Here is an 18,810-nt window from a genome sequence, read left to right as displayed (position 1 = left end):
GAAGTTGAACCAAAATGAGCTTGTAATCTGGCTTCTGCAACTTTGAACATGAAAAATCCAATGAGGAGAAGAAAAGCAAAGCCAAAGAGTCCATCCCAAAATCCGACAAACAAGCAAAATGAACAAAAAACATTGAATTCAATTCTTTCTGATTTTAGAAACTGCATTAAAGAAGGGGTGCACCGGTCCTGGAGATACTGCAATACCAGGTCAATGCGTGGAGTGGACAGAGCAAGCTCTTTTTCCATCTCCCTGTTCTAAAAATCCATTTAATATATGGTCCCCAGATAGGGGACGTATCAGATATTAAACTGATAAGAACAGATACTACACTTGATCTTAGCCAAAAGGCCGAGAAGCGATAACCAGAATTGGTTTCAAACTACGGAGCCACCCAAGGATCCTGAAAAGTCCATTTGTGGAGATGAGCTCCTGGACTCCCGTTAAGAAGACATGTTGTCAACCTCTAGATCCCTTACATGCCTGCACTTTTCGGCTTGCTGCTGCTGCAATCCACGCGTTTTAGATCTGCATAACTCCACCTCTTTAAACACAGCACCTTCACCCCCTGCTGTTCCCACCCGCCTCAACACCGTTGGAAGGGAGGAGAACCAATTAAGGCGGGGGGTGGGGTGGAACGAGCAGCTGTCTACCCTTAGCAGGAGGGCTCCTGATTACATACCTCTCCTGCTGCTGCTGGCTGTCCAGCAGCAGACTGAAGGTGGCTGCTGCTGTGCACAGGTATATAAAGGCTCAGAGCCTATTATGACACGCGCAGCCAGCGTTCCATTGCCACATTCCATCTACTGCAGGCAGGATACCTGGCTGGCTGAATGTCGCTGAGAAGCTCACAGAGACCGCCATAAGCAACAGTTTAACAGAATGCCACAGACTAATCAACCAAACTTTTTGGGTTGGGTTCTCTTTTATAGTCTGCAGGCATTAAATGAAAGAAGTCAGTGTTCCAGCAGAAGGAGACAACGTTTCAGAAAAGGCATTGTAGCAAACCAAAAAAGAAATTTTAAGCGCAGCAGAGTAACCAGCGCACATACCTGTTAGCTCAGGTGAGTTTAAAAGGCTGCTGTTGATAACAAGGGCATTTGCTAAATAGATGGTGTGTGTGCAACAATATACTGAAAGGTCAATTATATTGTGCAGCTTATCTCACCACCTGTACAGTCATGGCCAAAAGTTTTGAGAATGACACCAAAATTATATTTTCACATGATCTGCTGGCCTCTGGTTTTTATTAGTGTTTGTCTGATGTTTATATCACATACAGAAATATAATTGCAATGATATTATGAGTACCAATAGGTTATATTGACAGTTAGAATGAGTTAATGCAGCAAGTCAATATTTGCAGTGTTGCCCCTTCTTCTTCAAGACCTCTGTAATTCTCCCTGGCATGCTCTCTATCATCTTTTGGACCAAATCCTGACTGATAGCAGTCCATTCTTGCATAATCAATGCTTGCATTTTGCCAGAATTTGTTGGTTTTTGTTTGTCCACCCGTCTCTTGATGATTGACCACAAGTTCTCAATGGGATTAAGATCTGGGGAGTTTCCAGGCCATGGACCCAAAATCTCTATGTTTTGTTCCATGAGCCATTTAGTTATCACCTTTGCTTTATGGCAAGGTGCTCCATCATGCTGGAAAAGGCATTGTTGGGCTCCAAACTGCTCTTGGACGGTTGTGAGAAGTTGCTCTTGGAGGACATTCTGGTACCATTCTTTATTCATGGCTGTGTTTTTAGGCAAGAATGTGAGTGAGCCGATTCCCTTGGCTGAGAAGCAACCCCACACATGAATGGTTTCAGGATGCTTTACAGTTGGCATGAGACAAGACTGGTGGTAGCGCTCACCTCTTCTTCTCCGAATAAGCTGTTTTCCAGATGTCCCAAACAATCGAAAAGGGGATTCATCAGAGAAAATGACTTTGCCCCAGTCCTCAGCAGTCCACTCCCTGTACCTTTTGCAGAATATCAGTCAGTCCCTGATGTTTTTTCTGCAGAGAAGTGGCTTCTTTGCTGCCCTCCTTGAAACCAGCCCTTGCTCGAAGAGTCTCCGCCTCACAGTGCGTGCAGAAGCACTCACACCAGCCTGCTGCCATTCCTGAGCAAGCTCGGCACTGCTGGTAGCCCGATCCCGCAGCTGAAACAGTTTTAAGATACGGTCCTGGCGCTTGCTGGTCTTTTTTGGGCACCCTGGAGCCTTTTTGACAACAATGAAAGCTCTCTCCTTGAAGTTCTGGATGATGCGATAGATTGTTGACTGAGGTGCAATCTTTGTAGCTGCGATACTCTTCCCTGTTAGGCCATTTTTGTGCAGTGCAATGATGGCTGCACGTGTTTCTTTAGAGATAACCATGGTTAACTGAAGAGAAACAATGATGCCAAGAACCAGCCTCCTTTTAAAGTGTCCAGTGATGTCATTCTTACTTAATCATGACTGATTGATCGCCAGCCCTGTCCTCATCAACACCCACACCTGTGTTAATGGATCAATCACTAAAACGATGTTAGCTGCTCCTTTTAAGGCAGGACTGCAATGATGTTAAAATGTGTTTTGGGGGTTAAAGTTCATTTTCTGGGCAAATATTGACTTTGCAAGTACAGTAATTGCTGTTAAGCTGATCACTCTTTGACATTCAGGAGTATATGCAAATTGCCATTACAAAAAATGAAGCAGTAAACTTTGGAAAAATTACTATTTGTCTCATTCTCAATACTTTTGGCCATGACTGTAGTTATTTAGGTGAAAGCTCCAAAATGCTTGCCTAATATGTCTGTTTATCCAAAAGGAAGTAAAAAGGGAGAGCTAGAAAGATAGCATTGCATCACATTACATGGCAATGCAATGCACAGTTGCTGAAGTTGAACCAAAATGAGCTTGTAATCTGGCTTCTGCAACTTTGAACATGAAAAATCCAATGAGGAGAAGAAAAGCAAAGCCAAAGAGTCCATCCCAAAATCCGACAAACAAGCAAAATGAACAAAAAACATTGAATTCAATTCTTTCTGATTTTAGAAACTGCATTAAAGAAGGGGTGCACCGGTCCTGGAGATACTGCAATACCAGGTCAATGCGTGGAGTGGACAGAGCAAGCTCTTTTTCCATCTCCCTGTTCTAAAAATCCATTTAATATATGGTCCCCAGATAGGGGACGTATCAGATATTAAACTGATAAGAACAGATACTACACTTGATCTTAGCCAAAAGGCCGAGAAGCGATAACCAGAATTGGTTTCAAACTACGGAGCCACCCAAGGATCCTGAAAAGTCCATTTGTGGAGATGAGCTCCTGGACTCCCGTTAAGAAGACATGTTGTCAACCTCTAGATCCCTTACATGCCTGCACTTTTCGGCTTGCTGCTGCTGCAATCCACGCGTTTTAGATCTGCATAACTCCACCTCTTTAAACACAGCACCTTCACCCCCTGCTGTTCCCACCCGCCTCAACACCGTTGGAAGGGAGGAGAACCAATTAAGGCGGGGGGTGGGGTGGAACGAGCAGCTGTCTACCCTTAGCAGGAGGGCTCCTGATTACATACCTCTCCTGCTGCTGCTGCTGCTGGCTGTCCAGCAGCAGACTGAAGGTGGCTGCTGCTGTGCACAGGTATATAAAGGCTCAGAGCCTATTATGACACGCGCAGCCAGCGTTCCATTGCCACATTCCATCTACTGCAGGCAGGATACCTGGCTGGCTGAATGTCGCTGAGAAGCTCACAGAGACGGCCATAAGCAACAGTTTAACAGAATGCCACAGACTAATCAACCAAACTTTTTGGGTTGGGTTCTCTTTTATAGTCTGCAGGCATTAAATGAAAGAAGTCAGTGTTCCAGCAGAAGGAGACAACGTTTCAGAAAAGGCATTGTAGCAAACCAAAAAAGAAATTTTAAGCGCAGCAGAGTAACCAGCGCACATACCTGTTAGCTCAGGTGAGTTTAAAAGGCTGCTGTTGATAACAAGGGCATTTGCTAAATAGATGGTGTGTGTGCAACAATATACTGAAAGGTCAATTATATTGTGCAGCTTATCTCACCACCTGTAGTTATTTAGGTGAAAGCTCCAAAATGCTTGCCTAATATGTCTGTTTATCCAAAAGGAAGTAAAAAGGGAGAGCTAGAAAGATAGCATTGCATCACATTACATGGCAATGCAATGCACAGTTGCTGAAGTTGAACCAAAATGAGCTTGTAATCTGGCTTCTGCAACTTTGAACATGAAAAATCCAATGAGGAGAAGAAAAGCAAAGCCAAAGAGTCCATCCCAAAATCCGACAAACAAGCAAAATGAACAAAAAACATTGAATTCAATTCTTTCTGATTTTAGAAACTGCATTAAAGAAGGGGTGCACCGGTCCTGGAGATACTGCAATACCAGGTCAATGCGTGGAGTGGACAGAGCAAGCTCTTTTTCCATCTCCCTGTTCTAAAAATCCATTTAATATATGGTCCCCAGATAGGGGACGTATCAGATATTAAACTGATAAGAACAGATTTTTTTTTTTTTTTTTATCGAAAGCCCGAATTCGTGTACAAAACCCGAGTGCGCTTAAAAAAGTGACAAGTGCCACAAAAAAAAGTGCACTAGGATGCTGGTCTTCTTGAAACCCTCTCCAAAAGGAGAAGGGTCCCCCAAACCATTCCCCGTCCCTCCGAGCCAGAAGGCCACAGCGAGGAACAGGGACAAATAGCCACCTCCAGCCGGAGCCAGAGGCGACCCAATCTTACCCCCAGCACCTGCCCGAGTTCTCACCCGAGCAAGGCACTGGGAGCCAAAGACTGTGCTCCCCTCCCGGAAGAGGGGAGCCAGCAACGCTCTCCTCCCGAAAGAGGAGAGCCAGTGGGGTTCAGGGGGGAGCGGAACCTGATGGCCACACACTCCCCCCCTAGACCTGCCAAGAGAGGAACCCGTAAGGGAACCGCATCCCGACAAAATCCTAGTAAGGACGGGGACACACGTGAAAAAGTGGACACACAGTGACAAAAAAAAATTAAATAAATAGTGAAGGTTTCACAGTATAATACTGCCCGGACCTTCGACCGGGAATTGAAAAATTCCCCATCCTAAGGCCAGAAGGCCCGGAATAAGGGTGTGTGTGAAGAAAGAAATATTGAAGTGCTAGTGCAAATGTGCCATAAACTCAAGTGGGGTTCCCAATCCCAGTGAGTTAAGGCACCCCAGGGTCACCACTCCTGGGGCACTTCACACTTCGGGCTTTCGATCTTCCCCGGCCCAATGGCGTCGATCCTGGGGGGCCATGCTTTCCACCAGATGACTATATTAGCCACCTGGCGTACTAACAAGCGCCTAAACCCCAGTGTGCATAATGTATCAATCTACTAGGGCGGCCAACATCCAAAACCGCCTTTTCGAAAGATACTACACTTGATCTTAGCCAAAAGGCCGAGAAGCGATAACCAGAATTGGTTTCAAACTACGGAGCCACCCAAGGATCCTGAAAAGTCCATTTGTGGAGATGAGCTCCTGGACTCCCGTTAAGAAGACATGTTGTCAACCTCTAGATCCCTTACATGCCTGCACTTTTCGGCTTGCTGCTGCTGCAATCCACGCGTTTTAGATCTGCATAACTCCACCTCTTTAAACACAGCACCTTCACCCCCTGCTGTTCCCACCCGCCTCAACACCGTTGGAAGGGAGGAGAACCAATTAAGGCGGGGGGTGGGGTGGAACGAGCAGCTGTCTACCCTTAGCAGGAGGGCTCCTGATTACATACCTCTCCTGCTGCTGCTGCTGCTGGCTGTCCAGCAGCAGACTGAAGGTGGCTGCTGCTGTGCACAGGTATATAAAGGCTCAGAGCCTATTATGACACGCGCAGCCAGCGTTCCATTGCCACATTCCATCTACTGCAGGCAGGATACCTGGCTGGCTGAATGTCGCTGAGAAGCTCACAGAGACCGCCATAAGCAACAGTTTAACAGAATGCCACAGACTAATCAACCAAACTTTTTGGGTTGGGTTCTCTTTTATAGTCTGCAGGCATTAAATGAAAGAAGTCAGTGTTCCAGCAGAAGGAGACAACGTTTCAGAAAAGGCATTGTAGCAAACCAAAAAAGAAATTTTAAGCGCAGCAGAGTAACCAGCGCACATACCTGTTAGCTCAGGTGAGTTTAAAAGGCTGCTGTTGATAACAAGGGCATTTGCTAAATAGATGGTGTGTGTGCAACAATATACTGAAAGGTCAATTATATTGTGCAGCTTATCTCACCACCTGTAGTTATTTAGGTGAAAGCTTCAAAATGCTTGCCTAATATGTCTGTTTATCCAAAAGGAAGTAAAAAGGGAGAGCTAGAAAGATAGCATTGCATCACATTACATGGCAATGCAATGCACAGTTGCTGAAGTTGAACCAAAATGAGCTTGTAATCTGGCTTCTGCAACTTTGAACATGAAAAATCCAATGAGGAGAAGAAAAGCAAAGCCAAAGAGTCCATCCCAAAATCCGACAAACAAGCAAAATGAACAAAAAACATTGAATTCAATTCTTTCTGATTTTAGAAACTGCATTAAAGAAGGGGTGCACCGGTCCTGGAGATACTGCAATACCAGGTCAATGCGTGGAGTGGACAGAGCAAGCTCTTTTTCCATCTCCCTGTTCTAAAAATCCATTTAATATATGGTCCCCAGATAGGGGACGTATCAGATATTAAACTGATAAGAACAGATACTACACTTGATCTTAGCCAAAAGGCCGAGAAGCGATAACCAGAATTGGTTTCAAACTACGGAGCCACCCAAGGATCCTGAAAAGTCCATTTGTGGAGATGAGCTCCTGGACTCCCGTTAAGAAGACATGTTGTCAACCTCTAGATCCCTTACATGCCTGCACTTTTCGGCTTGCTGCTGCTGCAATCCACGCGTTTTAGATCTGCATAACTCCACCTCTTTAAACACAGCACCTTCACCCCCTGCTGTTCCCACCCGCCTCAACACCGTTGGAAGGGAGGAGAACCAATTAAGGCGGGGGGTGGGGTGGAACGAGCAGCTGTCTACCCTTAGCAGGAGGGCTCCTGATTACATACCTCTCCTGCTGCTGCTGCTGCTGGCTGTCCAGCAGCAGACTGAAGGTGGCTGCTGCTGTGCACAGGTATATAAAGGCTCAGAGCCTATTATGACACGCGCAGCCAGCGTTCCATTGCCACATTCCATCTACTGCAGGCAGGATACCTGGCTGGCTGAATGTCGCTGAGAAGCTCACAGAGACCGCCATAAGCAACAGTTTAACAGAATGCCACAGACTAATCAACCAAACTTTTTGGGTTGGGTTCTCTTTTATAGTCTGCAGGCATTAAATGAAAGAAGTCAGTGTTCCAGCAGAAGGAGACAACGTTTCAGAAAAGGCATTGTAGCAAACCAAAAAAGAAATTTTAAGCGCAGCAGAGTAACCAGCGCACATACCTGTTAGCTCAGGTGAGTTTAAAAGGCTGCTGTTGATAACAAGGGCATTTGCTAAATAGATGGTGTGTGTGCAACAATATACTGAAAGGTCAATTATATTGTGCAGCTTATCTCACCACCTGTAGTTATTTAGGTGAAAGCTCCAAAATGCTTGCCTAATATGTCTGTTTATCCAAAAGGAAGTAAAAAGGGAGAGCTAGAAAGATAGCATTGCATCACATTACATGGCAATGCAATGCACAGTTGCTGAAGTTGAACCAAAATGAGCTTGTAATCTGGCTTCTGCAACTTTGAACATGAAAAATCCAATGAGGAGAAGAAAAGCAAAGCCAAAGAGTCCATCCCAAAATCCGACAAACAAGCAAAATGAACAAAAAACATTGAATTCAATTCTTTCTGATTTTAGAAACTGCATTAAAGAAGGGGTGCACCGGTCCTGGAGATACTGCAATACCAGGTCAATGCGTGGAGTGGACAGAGCAAGCTCTTTTTCCATCTCCCTGTTCTAAAAATCCATTTAATATATGGTCCCCAGATAGGGGACGTATCAGATATTAAACTGATAAGAACAGATACTACACTTGATCTTAGCCAAAAGGCCGAGAAGCGATAACCAGAATTGGTTTCAAACTACGGAGCCACCCAAGGATCCTGAAAAGTCCATTTGTGGAGATGAGCTCCTGGACTCCCGTTAAGAAGACATGTTGTCAACCTCTAGATCCCTTACATGCCTGCACTTTTCGGCTTGCTGCTGCTGCAATCCACGCGTTTTAGATCTGCATAACTCCACCTCTTTAAACACAGCACCTTCACCCCCTGCTGTTCCCACCCGCCTCAACACCGTTGGAAGGGAGGAGAACCAATTAAGGCGGGGGGTGGGGTGGAACGAGCAGCTGTCTACCCTTAGCAGGAGGGCTCCTGATTACATACCTCTCCTGCTGCTGCTGCTGGCTGTCCAGCAGCAGACTGAAGGTGGCTGCTGCTGTGCACAGGTATATAAAGGCTCAGAGCCTATTATGACACGCGCAGCCAGCGCTCCATTGCCACATTCCATCTACTGCAGGCAGGATACCTGGCTGGCTGAATGTCGCTGAGAAGCTCACAGAGACCGCCATAAGCAACAGTTTAACAGAATGCCACAGACTAATCAACCAAACTTTTTGGGTTGGGTTCTCTTTTATAGTCTGCAGGCATTAAATGAAAGAAGTCAGTGTTCCAGCAGAAGGAGACAACGTTTCAGAAAAGGCATTGTAGCAAACCAAAAAATAAATTTTAAGCGCAGCAGAGTAACCAGCGCACATACCTGTTAGCTCAGGTGAGTTTAAAAGGCTGCTGTTGATAACAAGGGCATTTGCTAAATAGATGGTGTGTGTGCAACAATATACTGAAAGGTCAATTATATTGTGCAGCTTATCTCACCACCTGTAGTTATTTAGGTGAAAGCTCCAAAATGCTTGCCTAATATGTCTGTTTATCCAAAAGGAAGTAAAAAGGGAGAGCTAGAAAGATAGCATTGCATCACATTACATGGCAATGCAATGCACAATTGCTGAAGTTGAACCAAAATGAGCTTGTAATCTGGCTTCTGCAACTTTGAACATGAAAAATCCAATGAGGAGAAGAAAAGCAAAGCCAAAGAGTCCATCCCAAAATCCGACAAACAAGCAAAATGAACAAAAAACATTGAATTCAATTCTTTCTGATTTTAGAAACTGCATTAAAGAAGGGGTGCACCGGTCCTGGAGATACTGCAATACCAGGTCAATGCGTGGAGTGGACAGAGCAAGCTCTTTTTCCATCTCCCTGTTCTAAAAATCCATTTAATATATGGTCCCCAGATAGGGGACGTATCAGATATTAAACTGATAAGAACAGATACTACACTTGATCTTAGCCAAAAGGCCGAGAAGCGATAACCAGAATTGGTTTCAAACTACGGAGCCACCCAAGGATCCTGAAAAGTCCATTTGTGGAGATGAGCTCCTGGACTCCCGTTAAGAAGACATGTTGTCAACCTCTAGATCCCTTACATGCCTGCACTTTTCGGCTTGCTGCTGCTGCAATCCACGCGTTTTAGATCTGCATAACTCCACCTCTTTAAACACAGCACCTTCACCCCCTGCTGTTCCCACCCGCCTCAACACCGTTGGAAGGGAGGAGAACCAATTAAGGCGGGGGGTGGGGTGGAACGAGCAGCTGTCTACCCTTAGCAGGAGGGCTCCTGATTACATACCTCTCCTGCTGCTGCTGCTGGCTGTCCAGCAGCAGACTGAAGGTGGCTGCTGCTGTGCACAGGTATATAAAGGCTCAGAGCCTATTATGACACGCGCAGCCAGCGCTCCATTGCCACATTCCATCTACTGCAGGCAGGATACCTGGCTGGCTGAATGTCGCTGAGAAGCTCACAGAGACCGCCATAAGCAACAGTTTAACAGAATGCCACAGACTAATCAACCAAACTTTTTGGGTTGGGTTCTCTTTTATAGTCTGCAGGCATTAAATGAAAGAAGTCAGTGTTCCAGCAGAAGGAGACAACGTTTCAGAAAAGGCATTGTAGCAAACCAAAAAAGAAATTTTAAGCGCAGCAGAGTAACCAGCGCACATACCTGTTAGCTCAGGTGAGTTTAAAAGGCTGCTGTTGATAACAAGGGCATTTGCTAAATAGATGGTGTGTGTGCAACAATATACTGAAAGGTCAATTATATTGTGCAGCTTATCTCACCACCTGTAGTTATTTAGGTGAAAGCTCCAAAATGCTTGCCTAATATGTCTGTTTATCCAAAAGGAAGTAAAAAGGGAGAGCTAGAAAGATAGCATTGCATCACATTACATGGCAATGCAATGCACAATTGCTGAAGTTGAACCAAAATGAGCTTGTAATCTGGCTTCTGCAACTTTGAACATGAAAAATCCAATGAGGAGAAGAAAAGCAAAGCCAAAGAGTCCATCCCAAAATCCGACAAACAAGCAAAATGAACAAAAAACATTGAATTCAATTCTTTCTGATTTTAGAAACTGCATTAAAGAAGGGGTGCACCGGTCCTGGAGATACTGCAATACCAGGTCAATGCGTGGAGTGGACAGAGCAAGCTCTTTTTCCATCTCCCTGTTCTAAAAATCCATTTAATATATGGTCCCCAGATAGGGGACGTATCAGATATTAAACTGATAAGAACAGATACTACACTTGATCTTAGCCAAAAGGCCGAGAAGCGATAACCAGAATTGGTTTCAAACTACGGAGCCACCCAAGGATCCTGAAAAGTCCATTTGTGGAGATGAGCTCCTGGACTCCCGTTAAGAAGACATGTTGTCAACCTCTAGATCCCTTACATGCCTGCACTTTTCGGCTTGCTGCTGCTGCAATCCACGCGTTTTAGATCTGCATAACTCCACCTCTTTAAACACAGCACCTTCACCCCCTGCTGTTCCCACCCGCCTCAACACCGTTGGAAGGGAGGAGAACCAATTAAGGCGGGGGGTGGGGTGGAACGAGCAGCTGTCTACCCTTAGCAGGAGGGCTCCTGATTACATACCTCTCCTGCTGCTGCTGCTGCTGGCTGTCCAGCAGCAGACTGAAGGTGGCTGCTGCTGTGCACAGGTATATAAAGGCTCAGAGCCTATTATGACTCGCGCAGCCAGCGTTCCATTGCCACATTCCATCTACTGCAGGCAGGATACCTGGCTGGCTGAATGTCGCTGAGAAGCTCACAGAGACCGCCATAACAACAGTTTAACAGAATGCCACAGACTAATCAACCAAACTTTTTGGGTTGGGTTCTCTTTTATAGTCTGCAGGCATTAAATGAAAGAAGTCAGTGTTCCAGCAGAAGGAGACAACGTTTCAGAAAAGGCATTGTAGCAAACCAAAAAAGAAATTTTAAGCGCAGCAGAGTAACCAGCGCACATACCTGTTAGCTCAGGTGAGTTTAAAAGGCTGCTGTTGATAACAAGGGTATTTGCTAAATAGATGGTGTGTGTGCAACAATATACTGAAAGGTCAATTATATTGTGCAGCTTATCTCACCACCTGTAGTTATTTAGGTGAAAGCTCCAAAATGCTTGCCTAATATGTCTGTTTATCCAAAAGGAAGTAAAAAGGGAGAGCTAGAAAGATAGCATTGCATCACATTACATGGCAATGCAATGCACAGTTGCTGAAGTTGAACCAAAATGAGCTTGTAATCTGGCTTCTGCAACTTTGAACATGAAAAATCCAATGAGGAGAAGAAAAGCAAAGCCAAAGAGTCCATCCCAAAATCCGACAAACAAGCAAAATGAACAAAAAACATTGAATTCAATTCTTTCTGATTTTAGAAACTGCATTAAAGAAGGGGTGCACCGGTCCTGGAGATACTGCAATACCAGGTCAATGCGTGGAGTGGACAGAGCAAGCTCTTTTTCCATCTCCCTGTTCTAAAAATCCATTTAATATATGGTCCCCAGATAGGGGACGTATCAGATATTAAACTGATAAGAACAGATTTTTTTTTTTTCTTTGAAAGCCCGAATTCGTGTACAAAACCCGAGTGCGCTTAAAAAAGTGACAAGTGCCACAAAAAAAGTGCACTAGGATGCTGGTCTTCTTGAAACCCTCTCCAAAAGGAGAAGGGTCCCCCAAACCATTCCCCGTCCCTCCGAGCCAAAAGGCCACAGCGAGGAACAGGGACAAAAAGCCACCTCCAGCCGAAGCCAGAGGCGACCCAATCTTACCCCCAGCACCTGCCCGAGTTCTCACCCGAGCAAGGCACTGGGAGCCAAAGACTGTGCTCCGCTCCCGGAAGAGGGGAGCCAACAACGCTCTCCTCCCAAAAGAGGAGAGCCAGGGGGGTTCAGGGGGGAGCGGAACCTGATGGCCACACACTCCCCCCCTAGACCTGCCAAGAGAGGAACCCGTAAGGGAACCGCATCCCGACAAAATCCTAGTAGGACGTGACACACGTGAATAAGTGGACACACAGTGACAAAGAAATTAAATAAATAGTGAAGGTTTCACAGTATAATACTGCCCGGACCTTCGACCGGGAATTGAAAAATTCCCCATCCTAAGGCCAGAAGGCCCGGAATAAGGGTGTGTGCGAAGAAAGAAAATTTGAAGTGCTTGTGCAAATGTGCCATAAACTCAAGTGGGGTTCCCAATCCCAGTGAGTTAAGGCACCCCAGGGTCACCACTCCTGGGGCACTTCACACTTCGGGCTTTCGATCTTTCCCGGCCCAATGGCGTCGATCCTGGGGGGCCATGCTTTCCAACAGATGACTATATTAGCCAGCTGGCGTACTAACAAGCGCCTAAACCCCAGTGTGCATAATGTATCAATCTACTAGGGCGGCCAACATCCAAAACCGCCTTTTCGAAAGATACTACACTTGATCTTAGCCAAAAGGCCGAGAAGCGATAACCAGAATTGGTTTCAAACTACGGAGCCACCCAAGGATCCTGAAAAGTCCATTTGTGGAGATGAGCTCCTGGACTCCCGTTAAGAAGACATGTTGTCAACCTCTAGATCCCTTACATGCCTGCACTTTTCGGCTTGCTGCTGCTGCAATCCACGCGTTTTAGATCTGCATAACTCCACCTCTTTAAACACAGCACCTTCACCCCCTGCTGTTCCCACCCGCCTCAACACCGTTGGAAGGGAGGAGAACCAATTAAGGCGGGGGGTGGGGTGGAACGAGCAGCTGTCTACCCTTAGCAGGAGGGCTCCTGATTACATACCTCTCCTGCTGCTGCTGCTGCTGGCTGTCCAGCAGCAGACTGAAGGTGGCTGCTGCTGTGCACAGGTATATAAAGGCTCAGAGCCTATTATGACACGCGCAGCCAGCGTTCCATTGCCACATTCCATCTACTGCAGGCAGGATACCTGGCTGGCTGAATGTCGCTGAGAAGCTCACAGAGACCGCCATAAGCAACAGTTTAACAGAATGCCACAGACTAATCAACCAAACTTTTTGGGTTGGGTTCTCTTTTATAGTCTGCAGGCATTAAATGAAAGAAGTCAGTGTTCCAGCCGAGGGAGACAACGTTTCAGAAAAGGCATTGTAGCAAACCAAAAAAGAAATTTTAAGCGCAGCAGAGTAACCAGCGCACATACCTGTTAGCTCAGGTGAGTTTAAAAGGCTGCTGTTGATAACAAGGGCATTTGCTAAATAGATGGTGTGTGTGCAACAATATACTGAAAGGTCAATTATATTGTGCAGCTTATCTCACCACCTGTAGTTATTTAGGTGAAAGCTCCAAAATGCTTGCCTAATATGTCTGTTTATCCAAAAGGAAGTAAAAAGGGAGAGCTAGAAAGATAGCATTGCATCACATTACATGGCAATGCAATGCACAGTTGCTGAAGTTGAACCAAAATGAGCTTGTAATCTGGCTTCTGCAACTTTGAACATGAAAAATCCAATGAGGAGAAGAAAAGCAAAGCCAAAGAGTCGATCCCAAAATCCGACAAACAAGCAAAATGAACAAAAAACAATGAATTCAATTCTTTCTGATTTTAGAAACTGCATTAAAGAAGGGGTGCACCGGTCCTGGAGATACTGCAATACCAGGTCAATGCGTGGAGTGGACAGAGCAAGCTCTTTTTCCATCTCCCTGTTCTAAAAATCCATTTAATATATGGTCCCCAGATAGGGGACGTATCAGATATTAAACTGATAAGAACAGATACTACACTTGATCTTAGCCAAAAGGCCGAGAAGCGATAACCAGAATTGGTTTCAAACTACGGAGCCACCCAAGGATCCTGAAAAGTCCATTTGTGGAGATGAGCTCCTGGACTCCCGTTAAGAAGACATGTTGTCAACCTCTAGATCCCTTACATGCCTGCACTTTTCGGCTTGCTGCTGCTGCAATCCACGCGTTTTAGATCTGCATAACTCCACCTCTTTAAACACAGCACCTTCACCCCCTGCTGTTCCCACCCGCCTCAACACCGTTGGAAGGGAGGAGAACCAATTAAGGCGGGGGGTGGGGTGGAACGAGCAGCTGTCTACCCTTAGCAGGAGGGCTCCTGATTACATACCTCTCCTGCTGCTGCTGCTGCTGGCTGTCCAGCAGCAGACTGAAGGTGGCTGCTGCTGTGCACAGGTATATAAAGGCTCAGAGCCTATTATGACACGCGCAGCCAGCGTTCCATTGCCACATTCCATCTACTGCAGGCAGGATACCTGGCTGGCTGAATGTCGCTGAGAAGCTCACAGAGACCGCCATAAGCAACAGTTTAACAGAATGCCACAGACTAATCAACCAAACTTTTTGGGTTGGGTTCTCTTTTATAGTCTGCAGGCATTAAATGAAAGAAGTCAGTGTTCCAGCAGAAGGAGACAACGTTTCAGAAAAGGCATTGTAGCAAACCAAAAAAGAAATTTTAAGCGCAGCAGAGTAACCAGCGCACATACCTGTTAGCTCAGGTGAGTTTAAAAGGCTGCTGTTGATAACAAGGGCATTTGCTAAATAGATGGTGTGTGTGCAACAATATACTGAAAGGTCAATTATATTGTGCAGCTTATCTCACCACCTGTAGTTATTTAGGTGAAAGCTCCAAAATGCTTGCCTAATATGTCTGTTTATCCAAAAGGAAGTAAAAAGGGAGAGCTAGAAAGATAGCATTGCATCACATTACATGGCAATGCAATGCACAGTTGCTGAAGTTGAACCAAAATGAGCTTGTAATCTGGCTTCTGCAACTTTGAACATGAAAAATCCAATGAGGAGAAGAAAAGCAAAGCCAAAGAGTCCATCCCAAAATCCGACAAACAAGCAAAATGAACAAAAAACATTGAATTCAATTCTTTCTGATTTTAGAAACTGCATTAAAGAAGGGGTGCACCGGTCCTGTAGATACTGCAATACCAGGTCAATGCGTGGAGTGGACAGAGCAAGCTCTTTTTCCATCTCCCTGTTCTAAAAATCCATTTAATATATGGTCCCCAGATAGGGGACGTATCAGATATTAAACTGATAAGAACAGATTTTTTTTTTTTTTTTTTTTTTTCTTTTTAACCAAATCAGATAGGCCGGAGCATAAGCTCAATCAAATCGACTTACAAAAGCCTTTCATTGACACTTAGCCTTTCATCACACTTGGTATATAATCAAAAATAAAACCAAACCTTATCATCAGGTACATTATACACTACTAATTAAACTTTACCAAAAACCTCCACTTTTTAAACTTCCAGATCCCTTCAGCATCTATAATACTTCCACGTTCCTGATCCCAGAGGTATATTACATACATACGTGACAGAATCAATCTCAAACATTCATTAACTGACATTTTCTTCCTTTTAAAAACTAACAAATTCCTCGCATCCCACAAACTTTCAATTACACACACCACCAACAACCATAAAATCCTATCCTTAATTCTACTACATGCACCCATCCCAAACATAGCAAGTTTCCAATTAACATACTTTACACCCACCAATTCCTTGCAAAGTCCCCCTATACCCTTCCATACATCATATGCAAAATCACAATCCCATACCATATGTCTAACATGCTCTCTCAAACCACATCCATCCCTCGGGCATACCTCAGATTTAACTAAATCCCTCTTCTTTTGCACATCTCTAACAGGCAAAATGTCATGCAATATCATCCAAGCGATATCTCTCTGTCTGTTAGTCACACCATCTATACTTAATTTTCTCCACATCTCGGTTACTTCCTCCCCTCTCAACCCATTGATATTACATACCACCTCACGCTCACGCACCATCCTAATGACTTTCTTCTTTTGCCTAAAATCACTCATGTTAACGGACAACAAATCATACTTCCTTACAAATTTCTCAACACAACCATACCATACAGGACACTTAAAAGCAACAGGCACTCTAGCATCCCTTTTGACCCACTTTAAGCCATAAAGCATCCATCCAGCCGAATACTTCATCATATAAGCACACTTATTACTTTTCCCTAGAACCACCACCACCATTTTCACGTAACTAATCCCTAAAAAGAAATCAATATTTGGAAAATCCAAACCACCATTTACACATAACTTATAGACATATTCCCGTTTCAATTTCTCCATGCGACTTCCCCAAAGAAAATTAAAGATGAATTTCTCAGTTTTCCTAATTTTCTTAAAAGCAGCAGGATATACATTCGCAACAAACAACAAAATAGGCAAAATAACCGCCTTAATAATCAGAACTTTCCCAGTCAGAGTTAATTCTCTCATTCGCCAAAAAATCAACTTGCGCACCACTCTCACCCCACAATCTTCCCAACTCTCATTTCCTTTCAAATCATCATTAAACTTAATCCCAAGCACCTTTATTGCACCATCCTCACACCTCACACCATCCATCCGTACATTCCTCTCACCAAAACATTTAAAGGAACTCTTAGTCCAATTGACCTTAAAAGCTGAGACACTACAAAACAAACTTAATATCAACCTTGCCCTACTCATCGCAGCCATATTCCCACTCACAATCACTACATCATCCATGTAACCTAGAATTCTCACATCCTTTCCATTACTCCCAGGAATCATCACACCTCTCATAACCTTATCCTTCCTAACCATACACATCAACACTTCAATCACACTAATAAACAAAAAAGGGGACATAGGGCACCCCTGACGCACTCCTGATTTAATTCTCACTTTCTCACTCAACCACCCATTCACCAAAAATTCACTTGAAACATTACAATACAAACTCCTAACACAGTTTACAAAATTCCTGGAATAACCCATCTTAGACAAAACCTTAAATATAAAGCTATGTGACACACGGTCAAAAGCTTTTTCAAAATCAACCGAAAACAACAAACATTTCTGCTTACGACTCATACAATCCCCAATCACATCACGCAACAACACCAAATTTTCAGTCATACTTCTCCCAGGCACTGCACACACTTGGTCTTCATCCACCACACCGCCAATCACTTCCCGCATCCGGCTAGCCAACAATTTACTAAACACCTTATAGTCTGCATTCAAAAGGGTGATTGGCCTCCAATTCCCCAAATCCTTTTTATCACCTTTCTTATGCACCAAAACCACCACCCCATCTCTCATAGATTCACTCAACATATTCTCCGTGAACATATACTGGCACACCTCCAATAAGTCATTTCCCATCGTGTCCCATTCCTTAACATATAACTCCACGGGCAGTCCATCCTTCCCAGGTGTTTTATTCTTACTCGCAGACATCACCACTTTTTTAACTTCATCCAACACAATTACATCATCCAATATTTCACGTTCATCCTCACCCAAACAACCTTCTAAACACCCCAAAGCATCAGTCAGCATCCTATCATCAACCCATTTTTCCCCATACAACTCCTTATAAAACAACACCACCTCCTGCATCACATCCTTCCCACTCACACACACCCCATCACCATTCACCACCTCATCCATATCTACTTTCTTCCCAAAAACTTTTTTGAAAAAAAACCTTGTGCATTTCTCATTTTTCTCCAAATGTTCAATCTTAGAACGGTAAATAATTTCTTTCCCTTTACCCTCAATATATTTCTTAATCTCTTCTTTCACTTGACACATCAAAACATCCACATCCACTCCAATCATCCTTAACATCCTCAGCCACTCCAGTCTAGAGCTTAAATCATTACATTTTGCTCTATTCATTGCTGCTTTCCTCCTGCCCCTTTTTCTAAAGAAAAAAACAATCTCACTCTTCATCCAGTCCCACCACTCAAGCACATTCCTGAAATCACTTTTTTTATCCCTCCACCTAACATACATTCGCCTAAAATCACGCATGATCCTATTATCTTCCAGCAAACGCACATTAAGTTTCCAGACGCCACCACCATATACAAAGGAAATCTTACCTTCTAGACGTGCCCTCAAACACACATGGTCAGAGAAGGGAACATCTTCCTGCTGGAAATTCCTACAAATAACATTTTGTGAAGAAAAGAAGATACGGTCTATTCTAGACTCTATGCCTCCCCTGTCGGCCTTATAGGTCGCAGGAGGTGGATTACCTAAAAAAACTTCCGCAGCATCCTGTAAGGAAAAATCCGCCACAAGACTCTTGAGTCTTTTACCTGTAACATCCATCTTATCCCCCTCCGTCACACAATTGAAATCTCCAACAAAAATTATTGGCATTTTGCCAGATAAAAAAAAACATAATTTCTCAAAAATTTCCAGCCTCTCCCCTTTATCTATTGGTGCATACATATTTACCACCCTAACCCTCCACCCCCTACAATTTAACTCACATATTACACACCTCCCCGCCTCCACCACCATGTAACTTTCTATCTTAACACTATAACCCTTCACCAAAACACCTACCCCACAATTTTTATTACATACAGAACCAGACCACACACTTTGACCTAAAGGCCATGCATTTTCACTTAAGGGATC

At 44.3% G+C, this 18,810-nt stretch overlaps 9 non-coding genes and 3 pseudogenes across 9 annotated transcripts; all 12 read right to left on the bottom strand.

The window, feature by feature from the left end:
* Nucleotides 1–172: 172 nt before the first annotated feature.
* On the bottom strand, nt 173–363 carry LOC141177134 (U2 spliceosomal RNA). Its single transcript, XR_012253758.1, has one exon. It is a non-coding gene; the product is annotated as a U2 spliceosomal RNA (small nuclear RNA).
* A 2,681-nt stretch (nt 364–3,044) lies between these two features.
* LOC141177133 (U2 spliceosomal RNA) lies at nt 3,045–3,235 on the bottom strand. Its single transcript, XR_012253757.1, has one exon. It is a non-coding gene; the product is annotated as a U2 spliceosomal RNA (small nuclear RNA).
* Nucleotides 3,236–4,350: 1,115 nt separating this feature from the next.
* Nucleotides 4,351–4,534, bottom strand: LOC141177891 (U2 spliceosomal RNA). Its single transcript, XR_012254415.1, has one exon. It is a non-coding gene; the product is annotated as a U2 spliceosomal RNA (small nuclear RNA).
* A 799-nt stretch (nt 4,535–5,333) lies between these two features.
* On the bottom strand, nt 5,334–5,425 carry LOC141178164 (U2 spliceosomal RNA; annotated as a pseudogene).
* A 1,115-nt stretch (nt 5,426–6,540) lies between these two features.
* Nucleotides 6,541–6,731, bottom strand: LOC141177132 (U2 spliceosomal RNA). Its single transcript, XR_012253756.1, has one exon. It is a non-coding gene; the product is annotated as a U2 spliceosomal RNA (small nuclear RNA).
* A 1,115-nt stretch (nt 6,732–7,846) lies between these two features.
* Nucleotides 7,847–8,037, bottom strand: LOC141177131 (U2 spliceosomal RNA). Its single transcript, XR_012253755.1, has one exon. It is a non-coding gene; the product is annotated as a U2 spliceosomal RNA (small nuclear RNA).
* A 1,112-nt stretch (nt 8,038–9,149) lies between these two features.
* On the bottom strand, nt 9,150–9,340 carry LOC141177130 (U2 spliceosomal RNA). Its single transcript, XR_012253754.1, has one exon. It is a non-coding gene; the product is annotated as a U2 spliceosomal RNA (small nuclear RNA).
* A 1,112-nt stretch (nt 9,341–10,452) lies between these two features.
* On the bottom strand, nt 10,453–10,643 carry LOC141177129 (U2 spliceosomal RNA). The gene has a single exon (XR_012253753.1). It is a non-coding gene; the product is annotated as a U2 spliceosomal RNA (small nuclear RNA).
* A 1,114-nt stretch (nt 10,644–11,757) lies between these two features.
* On the bottom strand, nt 11,758–11,937 carry LOC141177925 (U2 spliceosomal RNA; annotated as a pseudogene).
* A 794-nt stretch (nt 11,938–12,731) lies between these two features.
* Nucleotides 12,732–12,823, bottom strand: LOC141178122 (U2 spliceosomal RNA; annotated as a pseudogene).
* Nucleotides 12,824–13,938: 1,115 nt separating this feature from the next.
* LOC141177128 (U2 spliceosomal RNA) lies at nt 13,939–14,129 on the bottom strand. The gene has a single exon (XR_012253752.1). It is a non-coding gene; the product is annotated as a U2 spliceosomal RNA (small nuclear RNA).
* A 1,115-nt stretch (nt 14,130–15,244) lies between these two features.
* On the bottom strand, nt 15,245–15,439 carry LOC141177986 (U2 spliceosomal RNA). The gene has a single exon (XR_012254466.1). It is a non-coding gene; the product is annotated as a U2 spliceosomal RNA (small nuclear RNA).
* Nucleotides 15,440–18,810: the final 3,371 nt, after the last annotated feature.

Source organism: Phyllobates terribilis, unplaced genomic scaffold (genome assembly GCF_046119375.1).
Source record: "Phyllobates terribilis strain yellow unplaced genomic scaffold, ASM4611937v1 Scaffold_27__1_contigs__length_16484149, whole genome shotgun sequence".
Classification (NCBI taxonomy): Eukaryota; Metazoa; Chordata; class Amphibia; order Anura; family Dendrobatidae; genus Phyllobates; species Phyllobates terribilis.
This window is presented reverse-complemented; position numbering and strand designations above follow the sequence as displayed.